Source organism: Panthera tigris, chromosome F3 (assembly GCF_018350195.1).
Source record: "Panthera tigris isolate Pti1 chromosome F3, P.tigris_Pti1_mat1.1, whole genome shotgun sequence".
Classification (NCBI taxonomy): Eukaryota; Metazoa; Chordata; class Mammalia; order Carnivora; family Felidae; genus Panthera; species Panthera tigris.
The window spans coordinates 25055559-25077098 of record NC_056678.1 but is presented as its reverse complement, the minus strand read 5'-3'; the positions used below and the strand labels follow the sequence as shown (position 1 = coordinate 25077098).

The following is a 21540-nucleotide window of genomic DNA, read 5'->3' as shown; positions in this document are numbered from 1 at the left end:
TGGACGAGTGACTTAAAAGGAGGAAGGAGGAAGGAGAAGCAGAAGCAGTAACCACCACCACCTTCTTATAATATGAAAGGTGGGCTGATTGCCTTCTCTCAGAAGAGAAAAACCACCAAAACAAACTTAAAAGGCCTCCTACATAATTAGGGAGAATTAACAGGAAAGCCATCATTATAGTTGATTGAGAAAACTTCAGACACAGAAAAGCTTTTTTTCCTTTGCAAGGAGTTCTTGATGCTGCTTTTTCAAATTTACCAGACAAGCCCAATCTCATTTCCATGAGAAAATCTAGAAAACGAGGAAGGGCATGAAAATTTTGGTTCTGACTTCCAAAGGGGTTCAGCGTGCAAACCCAAAAGGGCCCGAGCTTGTACTGCTGAGGAAATGTGGCCTGGACTTATTTGACAGGCGAGGGATGAAGGGGGGTCTTGAGTGGCGAGGCTGGCTGTGTAGTTCACAAGCAAGTTTCCAGGATTTCCTTGTTGGCTCTCTTACAACTCAAAAATAATTCTCATCACATTTGCCTTTTTTTCTTTCAATGTGAAATCTCTTAGTTTTGTAAAAAAAAAAAAAAATTAATGGACTTTATTCTTTAGCAAAGCTTTGAATTTAAAGAATAATTGAGTAGACAGTATGCAGAGTTCTATATACTCAGCCCGCACCTTCTTTCTTATCTTGCCCCGACACAGTTTTCCCCTATTATTAATATCTTGCATGAGTGTGGACATTTGTTACTCTTGATGAGTCCATACTGATGCATTATGATTAATTAACTATAGGCCATAGTTCCCATGAAGAGACACTCTGTGTTGTAGAGTCTTTGGGTTTTGACAAATGCATAATGACATGTATTCACCATTGCAGTTGCATAAAGAATAGCTTCCCTACGCTCAAAGTCCACAGTGCTCCACACCTATTCATACCTCTCACCCACCACCCCCCCCCCCCCCACAGCCACTGGTAACCACTGATCTTTTTATCACTTCTCTAGTTCTGCCTTTTCCAAAACACCAAACAGATCACACAGAATGTAGCCTCTTCAGACTGGTTTCTTTCACTTGACAGTATGCTTTTAAGTTTCCTCCGTGTAGTTTTGTGGCTTGATATCTCATTTTTTCTTCATTGCTGAATGATATTCCATTGTCTGGATGTATTACAATTTGTTTATCCATTTGTACCATGTGTTGATCCATTCACCAAGTGAAGGACATCTTGGTTGTTTCCAGTTTTCACTGATTATGAAAAAAACAGATGTAACATTCATGTGCAGGTTTTTGCACGGACATGGTTTTCAACTCGATTGGGTAAGTATCTAGGAGTGCAATGGCTGGATCTTATGGTAAGAGTATTTATTATTCTCCAAAGGTTCACAATAATGGAGAAACAGAAGGCTATCCTGATGGATCCAATGAGAGGCAAACTGGGTGAGTTCTATAGCTGTGGCTTTCAATGTTATTGCTGTAGTACTCCCACAGTAAGAAATGCATTTCATATCCTGACATAGTACATACCCATGTATATGTATAATTAACTGAAACAAATATATTACAATACCCTTAACTACAGCAATGCACACTGACATTTTCCATGTATTCTATTCCAGCAATCATAAATTTAAATAAAAAGCTGATCAAAACCTCTTATTGTGTGGCAACCTATAGTTTGAACAACTCTGTACTGATGTTGAGATGTTAAGGGCAGGGGGAAAAGGGACAGGAGAGATTAAGTTTGCCTTTCCAAAGCACTCTAGCCAAATGGTTCAGTCTTACCCATTATTCTGGTCTATAGGAGGCCTAGTAGGGGTAAGGGTGAGGGTGAGGGAGGAGTACTATTGACCAAGCAAGTTGGAATCAAACTTCAGGGGGCCCCGAAAGCCAGGCCAAGGACTACAACTTTTATGCCATTGATTGCTATCTGGTCAACAATATTCCTTGGACCACTTACACTGGAATCATTAGGAGGAGGTTATTAAAATATAGACTCCTGGGTCTTAGTCCAGAGTTACTGAATCAAAATCTCTGGGGTTAGGACTTAAGAGTCTACATTTTCCATTAGTGTCCCTGGGTGATTCTTCTGTTCTCTGAAATTTGAGAACCATAGGCATACATAGACAACAACCATAAAGTTGAGAAGTATAGACAACAGAGAATCGTGGAAGGCTATTAAACAGGGAAGTGACATGTTCTGAGCTGGAAGAAAATTCACTCGCAGAAGGGAGAGTGAAGGTGGTGAAAAATCCTATCTTAAACAAGATAGTCATTCCTAGTGGGAAATATGGGGTCAGGTCATGAGGGATGGAGGAGGGAGATGACCCATTGAAACTTCCTAGGGAATGTCCAGGGACCACAAAAGTAGGATTTCCTTCTCTCTTCAGACATTTTTGTTTGCTTTGCTTCTGAGACTTTGCAGAGGGATGTGTCAATGTATGTGTCATCAATCTCGTAGCCTGCACCTTTATGATTGTGCTAATAGTACTAGGTTTTATACCCAGCAATTCATTAGTTGCCTGATTATCCCCTAATTTGAATGTAATGTCAAGCAAGAAAGAGCTGGCACCCAGCTAAACACAAGTGGCCAGGAACAGATATGATTATTCTCTTTCCTTGTTTCTCAAAGAGATTCCAAATGCCTGAAGAGTCTGCCTAGTGACATCTAACTCAGGAAGTGTGTTTTGTGGAAACAATACTGAACTTGGAATCAGAAGATGTCTAGATCTTGGGTAAGTCACTTCATTTCTCTGAGCCTTAAGCTTCCATATCTGTAAAATGCCTTCTTTGCAAGGTTGCTACAAAAATCAAATCAAATTCTCAATATAAAGGTGCATAACACCCACATAGTTTCACTGGAGAATTCTATTAAACATTTAAAGAAGAGTTTAAAACAAAGCTACAGATGGATCTAATATAAAACATGCTAACTGTAGGTGAAAACTAAAATGCTTTTAACTCCCAATTTTAACGTGTATATGTTTGTGTGTTAGCCACACCACGAAGCAATTCTCAGACACTAGCAGGTATCCTACAGTCCAACTCAATTCTGACACTATCTACTTAGAGATAGTATCTGTCCCCATAGGTTAAGGGTTCAGCCCTACAAGACTGACTGCCTCCTCCCCTTCAGATGCCAAATTGCAAGGCCAGATTGTCACCTATACTTCTGACCACCTGGCTATAAATCAGGGGTTCCCACCGTCACCTCCTTGGGTTTGATTAATTTGCTACAGCAGCTCACAGAACTCAGGAAGCTCATTTACTCACTCAATTTATTACAAAGGATATTAAAGAATACAAATCAACAGCCAGATGAAGAGATACACCGGGCAGGGTCCCAAACAAAGGAGCCTCTGCCTTTGTGGAATTTGGGGTCTCATGGTGTTTAGGATCCAGCATAAAGGTAAATGGAAGCATTCTGGTTCCCCAAACTAGAAGTTCTCCTAATGCCCTCCTTTTGGGGATTTTATGGAGGCTTCATTATATGGGCATAATTGATTAACTCAGTAGCCATTGATGATTGAGTCAGCCTCAAGCCAAGTCACTTCCCCAGAAATCAGGGGGTGAAACTGAAAGTCCCAACCCTCTATTTATAGCTGGTTTCCCTGGCCAGGAGCCTCCATCCTTAGGTGTTTCCAAAAGTCGCTTCATTAACATAAACCTAGTTGTGGCGGAGAGGGGTTTGCTATGAATAACAAGACACCCATTTCACGTTTATGGTTCTGAAGCATTTTCAGGAACTGAGAAAAAAAGACCAAATATTATAACAAAATATGCTCTTCTTGCTCTCATTTCAAAGGCTTTGAGAGCCGTGGGCCAGGAACTGTGGATGACAACCAGATAGGTGCTTTTTATAATTCACAACACCACAATGACATTGTATTGTATAATTGAAATTTGCTAAGAGAGTAGAACTAAAATATTCTCACACACAAAAAAAAGTATGTGACGTGATGGATGTGTTAATAAACTAGATGTGTAGAGTCCTTTCACAATGTCTGTGTCTATCAAATCACCACAATGTATGCTTTAAGTATCTTAAATTTTATATGCCAATTATACCTCAGTAAAGCTGAAATTTTAAAAACGAAACAAGTCTAGAGTCTCTTGCAGAAAATAGACAAAAGAGGAACACTTTCCAATTTATTTCATGAAACCAGGATTACCCTGATACCAATGCCAGGCAAAGAGAGTACAAAATATGCAAAAATCATTAGCAAAATATTAGCAAATAGAATCCAGCTATACATAGAAAGAATAATACACGATAGCCAATTGGCATGTATTTCAGGCATGATGTTTCAATATCCGAAAAATCATTTAATGTGATTCCCCAAATTAACAATATAAAGAAGAAAATTCACATGATTGTATCAATTGATGCAGAAAAAGCAGCTGACAAAATTGAAAATTCATTCATGATAAAAACTCAGAATATGAGGAATAGAAAGGAACTTCCTCAACATAAGAAACATCCTTAAAAACCTATAGCAAATGTCATACTTAATGGCAAAAGATAGAATGCTTTCTCCCTAAAATCAGGAACAAGGCAGGGACATCTGCTGTCACCACTGCTGTTCAATATAGTACTTGAAGGCAAGAAAAAGAAAAGTCATCGAGATCAAAAAGAAAAAAAAAAAAAAACAACTATCTCTATTCACATATGGCATAAAAGTCTACTTAGAAATCCCAAGAAATCTACAAGGGAATTCTTAGAGTTAATAAATGAGTTCAGTAAGATCATAAGACACAAGATCAACAAAAGAAAGTTAATTGTATTTTTGTATGCTAGCAACAAACATGTGGAAACTGAAATTAAGAACACAAGACCACTTATAAAAGACCACTAAATAGACCACTAAAAAAAAAAGAAATACTTAAATATAAATATAATAAAGCATATACAGAACTTACATGCTAAAAACTACAACCTGCTGATTAAAAAAAAATCAAGGAAGATCTAAATAAATGTAGAAACACACCATGTTTATGGATTAGAAGACATAACATAGCAAGATATTAATTATCTCCAAACCAATATGTAAATGAAATGCACTTCCTATCAACATTCCAGCAAGATTCTTTTGTGCAAATACAGGCAAAATAATTCTAAAATGTACATGGAAAGGGAAAGGAACTAGAATAGTTAAAACTTAAAACAAAATGAGAAAGTAGGGAAATCAATCTATCCAAATTTTAAGTCTTTTTATATAACTATAGTAATCAAGACTGTGAGGTATTGGCAGAGAGGCTGACACATAAATCAATGAAACAGAATACAGTCTAGAAATAGCTCCACATACGTATGGCCAACTGCATTTTGACGAAGGTGTAAAAATAATTCAATAAAGGAAGGATAGTCTTTTCAATAAGTGATGCAGAAACAACTGGACAGCCAAAGACAAAAATAAACAAAAAAAAACAAAAACAAAAAAAAAACCCCTAAGTCAACCTAAATCTCTTACCCTATAGAAAAATTAACTCAAAATGGATCATAGATTTAAATTACGTACAATAGAAACTTAAATGGAAATGTGGGAGAAAAATCTTTGGGCATGGGGCTTGGTGAAGACAGACATGACGCTGAAAACACGACGCGTAAAAGAAATAACCCAATAAATTGGACTTTCACAAAATTAAAAACTTTTGCTCTGTCAAAGACCCTGTTAAGAGAAGGAAAACCAAGTTACAGACTGGGAGAATCCACATATTTGAGGATTCATGTCTAGGATATAAAAAGGACTCTTAGAGCGCAATAGTTAAAACAAAAAAAACAAACTAACAATCCAACTAGAAAATGGGCAAAAATGTGAAGAGACATTTCACCAAATCAGATATGTGGATGAGAAATAAGTCTATGAAATGATGTTCGATAGCACTAAGCATCAGAGAAATGTAAATTAAGACCACGAGGAGATATTGCCAATTCACCAATCAGAATGGCTAAAAGAGAAAGTAATGACAATACCAACTGCTGACAAGGGCATGGAGAAACTGGATTTCTCCTACATTGCAGTGGAAATGGAAAATGGCATAAAGCTACTCTGAGAAACAGTTTGGCAATTTCTTAAAAAAAAAAACAACAACTAAATATGCTCAATCATATAACCCAGGAATTATACTCTTGGATGTTTTTCCAAGAGAAATAAAAACATGTCTATGTAAAAACCTGCACATGGTTATTCATACTGGCCTTATCTATAATAACCAAATACAGTAAATAAATAAAATGTCCTGCAATGGGTAAATTGTTAGACAAACAGTGGTATATGCATGGCGTGGAATATTACTTGGCAATAAAAAGGAAAAGACTAGCAACAATTAGGATGGATCTCTAGGTCATCGTGCTGTGTGGGGAAAAAAGCCAATCTCAAAAGGTTGAATACTACATGATTCCATTTACATAACCATCTCAGAAATTATACAGATTAGTGATGGCCGAGTGTTAGGGACAGGGGTGGGGGCAGAGAATGGAGGTGGTGTGACTAGAAAGCTGTAGCTCCAGGGAGATCTTGGTGGTAAGGGACTAGTTCTATATCTTAATTGTGTTGGTTACATGAATGTACACATGTGATAAGATGACATATAACTATAGATACACTTTATACCAATGTCAATTTCCTCACCTCCATATTGTACTATAGATACATAAAATGTAACCAATAGAGGTCCAGAGCATGGGGGAACTCTCTGTACTATCTTTGCAACTTCCTATGAAACTGTATTTCAAAATAAAATTTTTTTGTTAAGTTTACAGTAAACTATGGAACATGGCACAATTGTAAGGTGGTAGTGTGAAAATCTAGGCAAATGACAAGCAAACTCATGGGGCTGGGTGCTTCTAAAACTTTTCTCTCTTCAGCCTTTTCCATTTTTGTTGCTGTCTGGATTCCAAGATTTGGGGTTGTTATGGCTTCGGAGGTATTGTCCAAAACAGTGTTTCTCAAACTTTGATGTGCGTGGGAATCCTCTTGAGGGACCTTGTTAGAATGTCGATTCTGATTCCAATGGTCTGGGTGGGGCCTGAGATCAGGACCAGGATTAGGGTGAAGGGGAAAGGGCAGGATCATTCAAGTGCAGGGTCAGATCCTGTCTTCATTTAAAATTACTTTATTTTGTTCATCATAGATATTTTGCAATAATTCTGATTTTTTTTAATGTTATTTATCCCCATTACTGAGTTTTTGAATTCCCCCCTTAATTTTTGCACTGGAGGGAGCTCTCCCCTTTGGCCTCACACTACTCCCAGCCCTGCCCCAGAGTCAGCATTTCCAGCAAACTCCTGAAGGGACCACTGCTGCTGGTCTATAAACTATATTTTGCATAGAGAGGGACTACAGACAGGTGCGGCAGCCCCTGCAACTTTAGGGTCCCCGCAAAAGATGTTCTCCTCCCGCCCCAACTCCACCACCACCTCCACTTTGGTGATAAGGGCATTTCTGGACATTGGCAGGTAGTTTCCTGGCAAAGCTGTAGCTAGGGCCTGGAATTTAATTTCATGCCAAGCTTCCCGAGATGTGGTCTATTTTTGTCCCTCAGCTCTGGCCCAGAGGCAGAGCCAAATCCCTCTAACATTTTACACTCAGGTCCAACCCATCCTCCATTTGGCCTACCCTCCTTTCTCCTGTATTCACAGAGGAGGCACCCATGCCATGGGGTGGCCTTGTTTTTTCCTGCCCTCAGCACCATGAGGATCCACTATTGTCTCACAACTCATTCCAGGCCACTTTAAACCAGGTAAATCTCCCCTCCTGACAGCCTGTGCTGTACCTACCAGCCACGGACAGACACAACACAGATGATTTGTCCATTAATAATAATTCATGAGACAGACATGTCTCGTCTGCCTCCTGGCTACACAGTGAAACCAGCTGATGGGTGTAATCTATTCTCCTCTTCCAGAGAGTTAGTGGAGGAAACACTGTGGTCAGGGCATCGATACTAACTCCATTTTTCCTTTTCAGCTGCAATTAGAAATGACCCTTTCTGAGTTGTATTCACAGCTGGAACTGCCTGAATTTTTCTTATTTGTGAGTTTCACAATCGTGATCTGGATTTGTACACATTCTAAAATTTAGAGTTTTTTTTTTCATTTAAATATTAGAATGTTTATTGGATCATAAGGGAAGAAACAAAGTAGGGTTCTTCCTGCTCAGGGGTTGGAAATTGTTTTTCTTTTAAAGGAACCATCCCTGTGGCCTAGCAAACTGAACCTTGGACATTCCTTAACAAAAATTTAATGAGCATTTCTCATGTTCAAGGCTCTGTGCCAGGTGGTGCTGCGGGAGACATAGAGAGGTAAAAGACATAGTCCCTACTTCCAAGGATCTTTGGTTTTTGATGCAGGGATACAATATGCTCTGCTTAGATAATGGATATAAACCTGAACAACAGCAACATTAAAATGCTATAGGATTTCATGGGAGGAAGTGATCCCAATGGGATCAGGTGGCCTGGGAAACTTTTCTGGAACAGATGAGACTTGGGCTGGGTCCTGACAGTAGAGAAGAGGAAGGCGTACTAACTGCGTCTTTTTATTTTTCTGTTTTCTGATGCTTGGACACCTGGAGCCTTGCTGGCCCTCAAGGGGACACCACTCCCAGGGTTAGCTAAATCCTAAAGACAGTAAACGATGCACCCGAGAGCACACCTTTCAAATGCAAACTAACCAATTCAGAGCCCATACCCACAAACACACCCTCTGTGTGGCTCTCATGCAGGCCACCCCTCCCCCGCCCCATCCACCTGCCCTAATCACCCCAGGACCAGGTACCAAACCAATAGAGACAGCTTCTACATCACAGAACCACTGGAAGTATTCATACTGGCTAACTGTAAACCTGATTACCCTGCCTCCCCACTTCCTTCCTGCGGAAACCACAATAAAGGCTCTGGCCTGTGTTTCCCTGACTCCCTCAATCTCCTGACTGGTGCCTCCCCTGTGTGGCCCTTCTGCAGCAAGACATGTCCTCTACTCTCGGGATCTGTGAGTGTCACTATCTTTTCAGTGGCGATGGTCTCCTGATCTGTTGGCTTCGCCACACCCAAACAACAGTAAAACCTAGATTTTTAAAGCAGAACAAAGAAACTTATTCCAGGGGGAAAAGGTGGCATGAGCAAATGGACTGAATCAGGAATGGAGTCTCCAGGTCCTACAGAAGGCTCTAGAGCTTGGCTTTCTTTGCCTGAAAAGCAATGATACTGTTTTCATGCCTCATCACTAAGGGGGTCTTGCCCTCCCCAACGTGACCTGGAGCACCCTCCTGGATCTCCCTCTACTCCCAGCCCCTCCAGTCCCAATGTGTTTGGGAAGCAGAGAGCTGGGTGATCAACGTTCCCCTGGGTGGGCGAACCAATGGATCATACGAGGTCGTATCTCTCTGAGATGTCTAACCTAAGCCGTAAGACAGTATTCAAGTGAGCGAACCACTCGAATCTGAAAGAAGTACGAAAGGGAGCATTGTATCTGACATTGACCCATGAGTGGGACCATGGAAGCCCACTGGGCCATTCCTTGGTCACTGCTAGCTGAGTGGGCTGCAGGCCCCTGTAATAAGTGCAGGCTAGTTATGGACCCAGTCTCCATGGGGAGCAATTGGCTTAGCTCTTCCTGGAGCTGGCCAGCCCTGCTCCCCAGCCAGCCATGTACCAACGCTCCCATCACATCTCAGTGGAACTGGCGGAGAAGATGTACATTCACCAGAACAATGGCCCCTCCTCTCCTCACCGGGTACTCTTAACTGTAAGAGAAGCAGTGAAATAGAAAGTCTCTTGAAGTTATGAGAGCACAGTTTTTTCTTCACCTGCTTACTCCTATCTCTCTGACTCAGGAAGGCTACATTTCCCAAGGCGATGATGACGGGGTCCCCAGGTTTGGGGTGTTCTTCCGCCCAGTCTCTGTGGCCAATGGCTGACCAGAAGAAGAGGTGGGCTGGGCATGGATGCCTGTGGGGGTCCATCTGAGGCCCTTGAACGGACCCATGTTCAGGGCAGCCCTGCACCCCCTGACCAGCGACCCTGGACACAGAATCCAGTTCTCTTAACTGTCTGTCTGCTCCCACCATCTGCCCCCATCCCCAGTGCATGCACCTCAGGCTGCCTTAATTGACCAGGGAGGGTAATGCTTCCCGGAAGTCCTTGCACACCTGGATTTCCTCTAGTGCCTGGATTTTCATCCACGTGTCTGGCTTTTGCAGCCCCTTCTACGTGTAAGGATGAACCAGCTGTCGGGGAGTAGCACAGAGCGGCATGGCTCCCTTCTCATGACTGCTCATCTTACTTGCTCCACTACCTCTGGCTTCGGAGAATTCATGTCCCTTCATCTTCACAGCTAGGAAATGATTTATGACCCTCACTTCCACGACTGCCACTTCTGACACACCAAGCCGGGGTGAACATCTCATGTGTCCCAGCTGCTAGGTGCCCACCCCGAAGTCTGGCCCCTCCATTTGAATCTTATCCACTGGAAAAGCTCCCCAGATCCCTGCCTCCACTCTTTCCAAACCACACTTCTTGGAATTCGCCCATTATTGGGAATGATTTTTTTTTCTATTTATTTCTTCAGAAATAGAAAGCTAAATATATATGTAAAAATATGGCGTGAACTGGTTTTCCCTTCAGTGAGACTCATAAACACATGGGAGAATTATTTTAAAAACCCACAGACTGTAATACTAAATATAACTGGGTGGGTGGCTGGGTGGGGGTGGGGGAGAGAGGGGAAAGGCGGGGGAAGGAATAAAGACAGAAGAGCACACATGATGTGAAAATCCCACCGTGGTTTTTTGACAGGTTTCTGTCATTTGCATGGAATCAGGCTCTATTTTTAACTACATGTCTGTTATTTCACACTTTATTAACCATTAACCTTTTTGAACACAAGTTCACCACACAGGTTTCTTATTCAGGGATAATTCAGGCTCTGGAGTAGAGTTTATCGAGGGAATAGCTTTGCTTTTACCAAGTAAAACAAGTAGAGCGCATCAGGCAGAGAAGGGTCCCTTTTGTAGAGATGTGGTCCTGCTGAGGCTCTAGGGCCGGGCCACACTGAACGGGCCTGCTTAAAAGTTAAAGGTTACTTTCCCCCTAAGAATGTTACTGGAAAAACACTGTGTCTCGTACAGCTTTCTTACTTGTGTTCATCTTCCCTCTCTATTTTCCCATGAATCAGTAAAAATATCTTCCTGAATCCAGGGCCCCCCCAGCTATGGGCAACTAACTCTCCAGGCTTGCCTGGAACTTTCCTACTTTCAACACTGAAGTTTCCATGACCTGGAAGGGCTCGCAGTCCCCAGCAAAGTGAGATGGTTGGTGTGGTGTGCTGAATGACAGCCAGGCCTCCAAAGAAGTCTGCGACCTAATCCCCAGAACCTGTAAATAGGTCACCTGAACATGGCCAGAGGGACTTTGCAGGTGTGGCATAAATGAAGGACCTTGCGATGGGGTGAGATGGGGAGGTGATCCTGGATTCTCCAGGTGGGGCCGATGTACTCACTGAGAGAATGCCGGAGGGCCAGATACAGGGATGATGTGACAATGGAAGCAGAGGGCAGTGAGAGGTTTGAAGATGCAGGAAGGGACTGTGAGACAGGAAGGTAGCGGTTTTCTGGAAGCTGGAAGGGGGAAGGAAGGAGATCTCCCCCAGAGCTTCCAGGAAGAACTATAAAACAATAGTTTTAGGACTTTCCGAACTATAAGATAATAACTTTGCATTGTTTTGAACTGATAAGTTTGTGGTAATTGATTGCAGCAGCAATAAGAAGCTGATACAATTGGTCACCCTTCCTGTTCCTTGAATCAGCGTGCCCAGTGAACCAATGAACCACTCCGTCTTGTTCTACATGAATGGAACCAAGGGACAAGTATCAACTCCTGCAGAAGTGGAGAAAGGAAATTGGCTCACAGAAATGTACCATGTGTTGGACTCTTTCAAGGTCGCAGAAAGGACACGGTTTTGAAGCAATTTCATTGATATTGTAGAGTTTCCTCTTTGAAGGAACCTATAAGTAAAGAAATGTATAATAACCTATGAACAACCAAAATTAAGCCTTTGGAATTCCTTAAATTAAGACATGGAGCTTGCCTAAGAGGCAATAGAGCATAAGTTTATAGACTCTAGGTTCAAATCCTGTCCCAAGCATTACTAGTTGGGTGACTTTGGGTTGGTTACTCAACTGCTCTGGCCACCAACACATCTCTAAACTGGACATAATATTATTCAGCTCACAGGGTTGTCAGATAATAGATGTAAAATAACACTAGAACCCAGGAAACATTGGCCATACTTTTCTTTCTTGGGGAAGTCTAACAATTCCTTTGGGGAGGAAAGTTATGAGATAATAGAAAAAAAAAAATATATATATATATGCACACATATTGGTCTCTGACCCTGGTTCCTGGCACAGAATTCCTAAAACCCTTGTAAATTCCTAAGTGACAAGAGCACTGGGAACATCTATTGTTCTGATATTTGGTTTATGACCCTGATTCCTGACACACAGTTCCCACATCCTTTGGAATCTCCTGGGTGATAGCAGTGTCTTTTGCTCTAAATGAGATGACTCTTGGTGCTCCTGGATGGGAACTGCTCAGCAGAGATCAAGCCATGATTAGAAGCTTGGAATTTTCAGCCCCTACCTACTCCCACCCTCAATCCTCTAGAGAGAGAAGAGGGAGCTGGAAAAGGAGTTAATATTTGGTCAGCCTATGTGAAGAAGCCATCATAATATTCCAGTAGTAGGGGGTTCAGAGAGGTTCCAGGGTGCTGAACACAACATGGGGAAGGTGACACATCTGAACTCCATGGGGACAGAAGCTCCTAAGCTTGGGACCCTCTCAGACCTCACCCTATGTATCTCTTCATCTGGCTGTTCCTCTATATCCTTTACCATATCCTTTAATAAGCTAGTAAGTGGGGGCGCCTGGATGACTCAGTCAGTTAAGTCCCAGACTTTGGCTCAGGTCATTCCCAATCTCGTGGTTCATGAATTCAAGCCCCACATCGGGCTCTCTGCTGTCAGCGCGGAGCCTGCTTCAGACCTGCTGTCTCTCTCTGTCTCTGCACACCCCCTCTCTCTCAAAAATAAAATAAACATTAAAAAAAAGCAAGCTGGTAAATACAGGTAAGTGTAAATATAGGTATTTCCCTGAGTTCTGTGAGCCACTCTAGCACATTAATCAAACCCAAGGAAGGGTCTTTAGAACCTCCGATCTACAGCCGGTGGTTGGGCAAAAGCACAGGTGACAAACCTGGGCTTGTTACTGGCTCCTGAGATGTGTGTGAGTAGGGGGAGGGGGCCACGCTGGCGGGACTGAGACCTTACCTGTGGGATCTGGTGCTATCTCCAGGTAGGTAGTGGCAGAATTGAGTTAAGTTGTAGGACGTCCAGCTAGTGTCACAGAGAAGGGCTTGTCTTGGGGAAAAACCTCCACACAACTGGTGACCAGAAATGTCAGAAGCTTGAGCAATAAAGGAGACATCCAGGGAAGAGAGTCCTAGTGTGGAAGAACTGAGTTTTTCCCTACATAGAAGGTGGAAAACCGAGTTTTTTCCTTATTACAAAAGTGAAGGTGGGACAAGGAAAAATCAAAAACTCTTTAAAAAAAATATGCAGCTTGTCATTGTAGGGCTATTAAGTGTAAATCTTACTTTCGTCCTAACGCTCTTGGTGCCCCTGCAATGAGAGATTTTTCTTGGTGCTTGCTGTAGCTTGTCCTACCCTCGATTAGAGACAGCAGATGTGCCTCTCTGGGCTTGAGAAGCCATTTCTGGAGAACAAGTGTCTGACTATCCCCAGCCCCTGAACTCCCCTCGTCCTTAAGTGCAACCCAACAGAAGTTTCCGAGTAATGCCAGACAAGCCAAGACTGGGTGTGGGGGCTTGCTGTGCTTGGGCAGATTTCAACTATCTTCAGTGTAAGCTGAGTGGCCGGGATGTGTTTGGATGATGGATGGAGGAGAATGGCACATGCAGGAAATGTCAGGCTGGCCCACTGCTCTCGAAGTTATTGATCACGCTCTGCTGGTGGCTGGACAGAGGGGCTTTCTGCTGCAATGGATGAGACTGCTTTCAAAGGTTTCATTTGTCTTCGGCAACTCTCAGAGCTCACAGAGGGTTTTGCTGCCTCTCCCCAAGCTGACCTGGAGGCATGACTCCAAGGGACATCAGCAGGAAATGATCCTACAATGGCCTTCAGGATCATGATGTGAAATCAGATACCTTTGTTGTATATTCCTTAAGGCAACATTTTTTTTTTTTAATATATGATCCAATTAGTGTCAGTGAGAATGAGGGGAAGTGTGCACTCTAACACACAGTCGGTGGGAGTATAAATTGATTGCCTTTTAGGAAAGCAATATGGCAGTCAGCATTTATCAAAATGACAAATGGGCATAACCTCTGACCTGGCGATTTCACTTCCAGGAATCATTACTACAGAAAAAACCTGCACATGCACACAGACGTGTGTTCAAAAGGATGTTTCACTTCAGCATTATTTGTAATAATAAAAAATCATAAATAAATGTGGAAGCTATCAGACAAATTACAACACATACAGCCAAAGGAATATTATGTAGCCATTAAAAACAATGGGGTAGACCTATTCAGTCTGACAAGGGAAGGGCTCTAAGACAAGACACATTGTTAAAAATAAATTCAACAATGAATTTTGAAAAAAATTCAAGTCACAGAACAATACCTATAGTATGGTGGCGTTTGAATAAAACTATATGCATGTACAATAATTTCAGGCAGTGATTATGAGAGCAATGAAGAAAATAAAATGGGGAGGGGAAGTAGAGATTGGGTGTTGTGAGTGGACTTCTCTGCAGAAGTGACAAGGAGGCAGGGAAGTGAATGACAGGGCACCAGCCACACGAAGACCAGGAGGGAAAGTGTGGAAGATCATGGGGTACAGCGGGTACAAAGTCCAGGCTGGTGCTGATGTCAGGGAGGTTGGAGGGAGACCAACCCGGAAGGGCCTTGGGAACAGGGAAGAAGTTTGGGATTTTATTTTAAGTGCTTGGATGGTTGTAAGCAGGAGAATGATATTTTTTGAAATTTTAAAATTTGAAATGTTGACAATTTTGCAATTTTCAAAAACCTGAAAGCTCATCTGGCTATTGGGTAGAAAAATTGTGGGGGGAGCAAGGGTGGAGGTAGTGAGACCGATTAGGTGACGATTATGAGTCCAGGAGAGAAATGACAGGCATGAAACTGCAAATGGCCAGGCCTCCCATCTGAAGGAGCCACGGTAAATGGCATCTTATAAGGTGGTTGATAACTAAGACATTATTTTAAAAAGTATAAAGGCCTGCATGAAGTAGAGAGTAATATTACAGTGGGATTAAATTTTGCAATAGCTGATTAATTATGAAGGTTATTTTGTCAGGACCATATTTGATCTGGTCAGATCCTTTCTCTAGAACATGGCTTTTTATTCAACAATCTGATATTACATTGTTAGTTTATGAAATGGGTAGCAGCATGGCTCCCCCAAACCCAAGAGTTGAAAGCAGACCCCAAGAACTATGAAAACCTGTGCAAAATTCCTAAGTAAGCAGTAAATCCCATATTCTCATGCTCTTAAGCATATTATGCATGTGCTTAAGCATACTTCTCTCTCTGGGTTTTGTTCCTTTTTTTAGCTGAAGTTACAGTGCCCCCTAGAAGACCAGACTTGATATTCTCATCCTAATTTTAGGCACAACAAGTATTTTCTCTTGGATGAACCCTCTGAGCAGTTTCCTGAAAAATTAGGGTGGACACCTGAAGACTCATGGAAATTCACCCTGGGCGGTCCACAGCTCGGCTCTTTGGAATGTAGAAGATGAGCTTTGTGACCTTCTGCCGGGAGGGCAGTTCTAATTACAGAGCAAAGAGAAAGACTGCCAGGATCAGGTAAATGTGCAGCCAGTCTGGGCGGGGCCCAGACGGACGCTCCCAAACATTCTTAAGATGCCGTGTTTCTAATTATTGAAAGACCTTGGAGAGGAAATCTGGATCTTACTACCTCTAGGTCAGCTTCCCACACTGCCCTGATCCTGAGATGGCTCTCAGAAACTCCTGTGTGAACAGCCAGCACAGAACATGACGGAGTCCTAAGACTTTCGATCTAGCACCCAGGGTGATACTGCAAGCCCTGACTTCCAGAACGCCTCACAAGTCAAATCACAACTATTGATCTTTGCTTCATCAGCCCAAGCTGAATCAAATGCCTTTAACCTGTTCTGGTCCCTCTCCTGTCCCCAGTGGTTTCTCAAGAAGACCAGGAAGACCACTATTCCTAAGGCAGTGCTAGATCAGTTTGCAACCAGGTTGATTTTGCTCTCCAGGGGACATTTGGCAATGTCTGGAGACGATTTGGGTTGTTGCAGTTGGAAGGGGGATACGACTAGCTTTTAGCTGGTAAAGGCCAGGATACTGCTAAACATCCTGCAGTGCTCAGCACAGCCTCCCCAACAAAGAATTACCTGGTCCACTATGTCAACAGTACCAAGATTGAGAGATCATGTTCCAGATACATAAAACAAGGCCTCTGTCTGAAAGGTAAAGTGGGAACTAATGATGCTAACACAGGTGGAAGAATTATAGCCCCAAGAGAAGAAAAACAAGGGTATTGAGATTTCAGTGTCCACCTTTCCACCCCTTCTAGCTCAAGGGACTGTTACTGGGAAAAGTGACCAAGTCAAATATCATTAGGACAAAATGCCCCGTGTGACAAAAGGATTTCCAAGTGATCCAGGAGGGTTGTAAGAGATTAGTCCGGAGGTTCGTGTCACCCTAAGAGGCTGAATATCCAGACTCGCCTCTGAGTGAAGGATGGTGCTTCTGTTCAGCTGCCTTCTCCCCCTCTAGCTGCTCCCATCCCTTCGCTTTTACAAACGGAACCTCAGCTTAGGGAGTCATGCATCTAAGCTCCAGAAATCCCCCTGAGCTGACAGAACGAATGGTTTCTGTGCACAGTACTTAAAAAGCACAGGAGTTTGGACCAAGCAGACTGAGCGATTTAGGGAATCCTTGGCTAGAGATCAAGGGAGACCCTTTCTCCTTGCAGGTCCTAATTAATTCATGGTTCCTTATGAAAAACCGTGAGGGGAATAATTCAGACAAGCAACAGCAAAAGGATTTTTTGGCCATCTATTTTCTAGGCTCAAAGTAATATTATATAATAATCAGGTAAAACAAATTGCACTGTTTTCTTGGCACTCTGCTGCTAAAGATTTTTTTTTTCTTTCTGGAAGTTCAAATGGCAGGGACCTGTTTGCACTGTCTTGGCAGGCAGTGGACAGAGAGGCTTTCTCTAGCCAAGCTCCCTTGGAAGGACCTGCCTCCCGCTTCTCAGGTCAGGGGACAGGAGGGTCTGCTTTGTAACCTGATGAGTAAGAGCCACAAAATGCAGTTACTACTTTTCTCATTCAGAACCTGAGAAGTGGGCAAGATAGTTGTGCAATACGCTCACACTTCTGGCCCCCTACACACACACGCACACACATCTCTCCTGGTGTTCTACCCAATTTAACCAAACAGATTTAGAAATTTGGGAGCATACTATGAAATAGGGAAAGACGGAGAATCACTTTTTCTAAGCACGTTGTCACAGGTTTGTGTTGTCTTTTAAAATATTTTTATTTGTATTTTATTTTTAATTTTTTTTAACATTTATTTATTATTGAGAGAGACAGAGCATGAGCATGGGAGGGGCACAGAGAGGAAGAGACACAGAATCCGAAGCAGGTTCCAGGCTCTGAGCTGTCAGCACAGAGCCCGACGCGGGGCCCAAACGCACAAGCCACAAGGTTATGACCTGACCCGAAGTCGGATGCCCAACTGACTGAGCCACCCAGGTGCCCCAAAATATTTTTATTTTTAAATAATTTCAGACTTAAAGACAAGTTGCAGAACTCCCATACACCATACCATTCACTCAGATTCCCCACTTGTTAATATCTTACCCTTGCTTTATCATTTTTGCTTTGTGCATACTCGATTATTATTACTTTTTAAACTATTTGGTAGTAAGCTGCCTCTTTGCTCCTACATACTCCCGTGTGTATGTCCTAACAAAAAGGGCATATTAGTGACAGTTTATTAAGCTCGTCCTTTTCCAGCTGAAGGACAGCTGAACAACTGGCAAATGGCTTAAAAGTCTGGCAAGCAGAATAGGATTTTCCAAGGATCTCCTGTTATATCTGGGTTCAAATCCTGGCCTCACTGCTTTCCGGCAGTGTGACTTTGGATACCTACTTAGGTTTCTTCATCTGTACAATGGGGAAAATGCTGGTATCTCTTTCATAGGTCGCTGGGAGGACCAAATGAACTAAGTCACCAAGTAAGACTATACACAGACAGGCTTAATGTGTGAAACAATACACAATAACAATAGTCTTCATGGTAGCTACTGTCTCCTTTTCTTTCCACTTCTTACTTCCCTGTAATTACTTAGGATTATTATTCTCCAGTATTTCTGTAGCGAGTACCCTTTGCTATGAAGTCTAGTCCCCCTGTTTTCCTTGGAGGAGCTGACATCAAACATGTAATCTCCCTAATTTCTTTCTCTCCCTGATAGTTCCCCTCCCCACACACCCACATCAGTCTTCTGTTCAATTTAACCATGACACATTTAGAAATTTATAAGCATACTACAGAACAGAATAGAACAAAACTTCATTTCTTGTAAGGTTATTAAAATATCTGTGCTTTAAAGTAGGACAACCACTTATATACATACAATGGAATATTATGATCAAAAAGAATGAAATCTTGCCATTTGCAACTATGTGGATGGAACTAGAGGGTATTACGCTAAGCAAAATTAGTCAGAGAAAGACAAATATGATTTCACTCATATGAGGAATTTAAGATACAAAACAGATGAGGATAAGGGAAGGGAAGCAAAAATAATATAAAAACAAGGAGGGGGACAAAACATAAGAGACTCTTAAATAGAGAACAAACTGAGGGGTGCTGGAGGGGCTGTGGGTGGGGGGATGGGCTAAATGGGTAAGGGGCATTAAGGAGGGCACTTGTTGGGATGAGCACTGGGTGTTATGCATAGGGGATGAATCACTGGAATCTATTCCTGACATCATCATTGCACTATATACTAACTAACTTTGAATGTAAATTAAAAAATTGAAAAGTAAAAAAAATTAAGAAATGTAGGACAACCACAAAGAACCTAGTGTGCATGAGATCACATCTCTTCACAAGCAATGGGGTGGTGGTGATTTGAGCTATTTACCCCTGAACACAGGGAGACCCCTGGCTTCGGGGTATTTGGGTCAACCAGTTGTACTTTCCTTCCCTAGACATGGATCATTGGGTATTTGGTTAGGAAGAGAAAAAAGAAAACTAATATTTAAAGTACGCTTACTATGTCCCCGGCCCTTTCACAAGATGTTTAGATATTTCCACTTCCAAGCATTTGTTTTTGAGACACAGACCTTTAAAAATCCAGTGACAACAGGTCAGATCAATTATCACTAGCTACTATCAATGGGCAGCTCCAAAGGCAAAGGCTGGAAGAAATGCCTTGAAGCAGAAAGCTGTGGTTTGAGTTTTCTTTCCAGGGACCTGCCAGGTGTGTGGCTACTGGGAATAGGGTGGCTTTGGCTGAGGCACAGCCTGGGGCCTCATGTTTATGAGGATGCCTCTGCCAACAGTGGTTGCAGCTGAAAGTTGAGCAGCCTTCAATGTGCCCCACGTGGAACCTTCTGCTTGTCTCCAGAGGCACCCAAGCACCCTCTTACATGCCTGCAAGCCTTGCACAGCTCCTTGAGGATAAGGCCCAAACTCCCAAGCAGACCCCTTTAAATCTGAACCTTAAGGCTCTCTCCTGCACCTCTGCTCCTGCTTCAAGCATGCCCTTTCCCCCAGCAACAGGGATTCGTGAACACGCCCCACTGGTGCCTTCACCCTTGGGTTCTTTCCACCTCAAATGCCCTTCCCCAGCTCGGTAACACCTGCCAAAGGATTGTGGTTGACCCTTCTTTGGCATCTCCAGGACCCGGCCCCTCCTGATCACTTAGACATCAGGCAATACTCAACCAGCACTCGAGATGTATACAGCGTTGCACTGAATTACAGCGCACGTAGGTGCAAAAGTGCAGCCACCTTGAGAGCTAGAATTGCCAGTCTGAAGGTGAATTTTTCGCATGCAAATATAGTAACTTGTTAGGGAAAAAAAACCTTTGTGAATTCAAATTCCTAACATTACCTCATAGAGATTTCAAGAGATAAAATAATAATTAGGTCCAAAACAATTTTAAATTAACACTTTATGTACATATTCCAACCAATTATTTTTTCTCTTGTTATCTAGAACATTGGTTTACCACAACACAAAGACAGGGATGATTATAAAAATTTAAAAATGGAGTATATTCAATGGACTATCCATCCTACTGTGACAGCTCTCTGTAGTTGACTCTGAGATCATGTGAGGCAGACACACAGATAGAAATAAAATACTTCTATTTATGTATTTATTTATTTTTGAGAGAGAGAGAGAGAGAGAGAGAGAGAGAGGGAGAGGGGCACAGTGAGAGAGAGAGAGTCCTGAGGAGGCTCCTCACTATCAGTGCAGATCCCAATGCAGGACTTGAACTCAAGAACCATGAAATCATGACCTGAGCCAAAGTCGGACGCTTAAACAACTGAGCCACCCAGGAGCCCCAGAGGTAAAGTACTTCTCTACTTGCCTTTAAAAGAGTTCATTTAGGGGCGCCTGGGTGGCTCAGTTGGTTAAGTGTCTGACTTCGGCTCAGGTCATGATCTTACCATTCGTGAGTTCGAGCCCCACGTTGGGCTCTGTGTGGACAGCTCAGCACCTGGAGTCTGCTTCAGATTCTGGGTCTTCCCCTCTTGCACTCTGTGTGTGTCTCTCTCTCAAAAAATAAAAACACTAAAAAAAACCCAAAAGGGTTCATTTATATCTCCACTGTTTTAACAAAATAAAGAATAAGTACCAAGTTTCCCAATGGCACAGCATTTTCACCTTGGTGAACACACACATCATGCATGTTTGGTGACATTTGTAGTAACTAGTCCAGCATTCCTGTCGTGGGCACAGTCTACACAGGATGTGTGCTGTATGTGTGTAGGTATATGTTTAATTCAACCCAAATTAAAGACATCATGTCCAAACTGCTTTTGAAATATAAGAGTACCCCAGGGACTGAGCAAACCACCAAATTCAGAGTAACCAGTCTTTCATTTCTGGTTTGTAGATGTCTTTTTCTCCTTAGTGACTATCAAAATAAGCCACCATTCTGTGGGAGTGGTCAGCCTGTATTGTTCTCCTTGGGCTCACTCTGTGCCAGTCCGGACAGCATCTACAGACTGGAGTGCTTGAGGCGGTGAGGCAGCTTTCTTTAGAAATGGCGGGGACATCATGGAGTCCTCCCCACCCCACCCCACCCCATGTGCTTGCTTTCCCAGGGACCTTCTCTCCTAGGATCTGGAATTTACTTTGACACAGGTCAGAGAGCCAATGAGGAGGGAGCAGGTGGCAGGGCCCAGGGTCTGTGCCACCTGGAGGGGCGG

General features: G+C 42.7%; 1 protein-coding gene across 1 annotated transcript in view; it reads right to left on the bottom strand.

Annotated features, from left to right (window-relative positions):
* The window catches only part of NMNAT2 (nicotinamide nucleotide adenylyltransferase 2), a 169928-nt gene that overhangs the window by 30943 nt on the left and 117445 nt on the right, over window positions 1-21540 (bottom strand). The window lies entirely within an intron of this gene.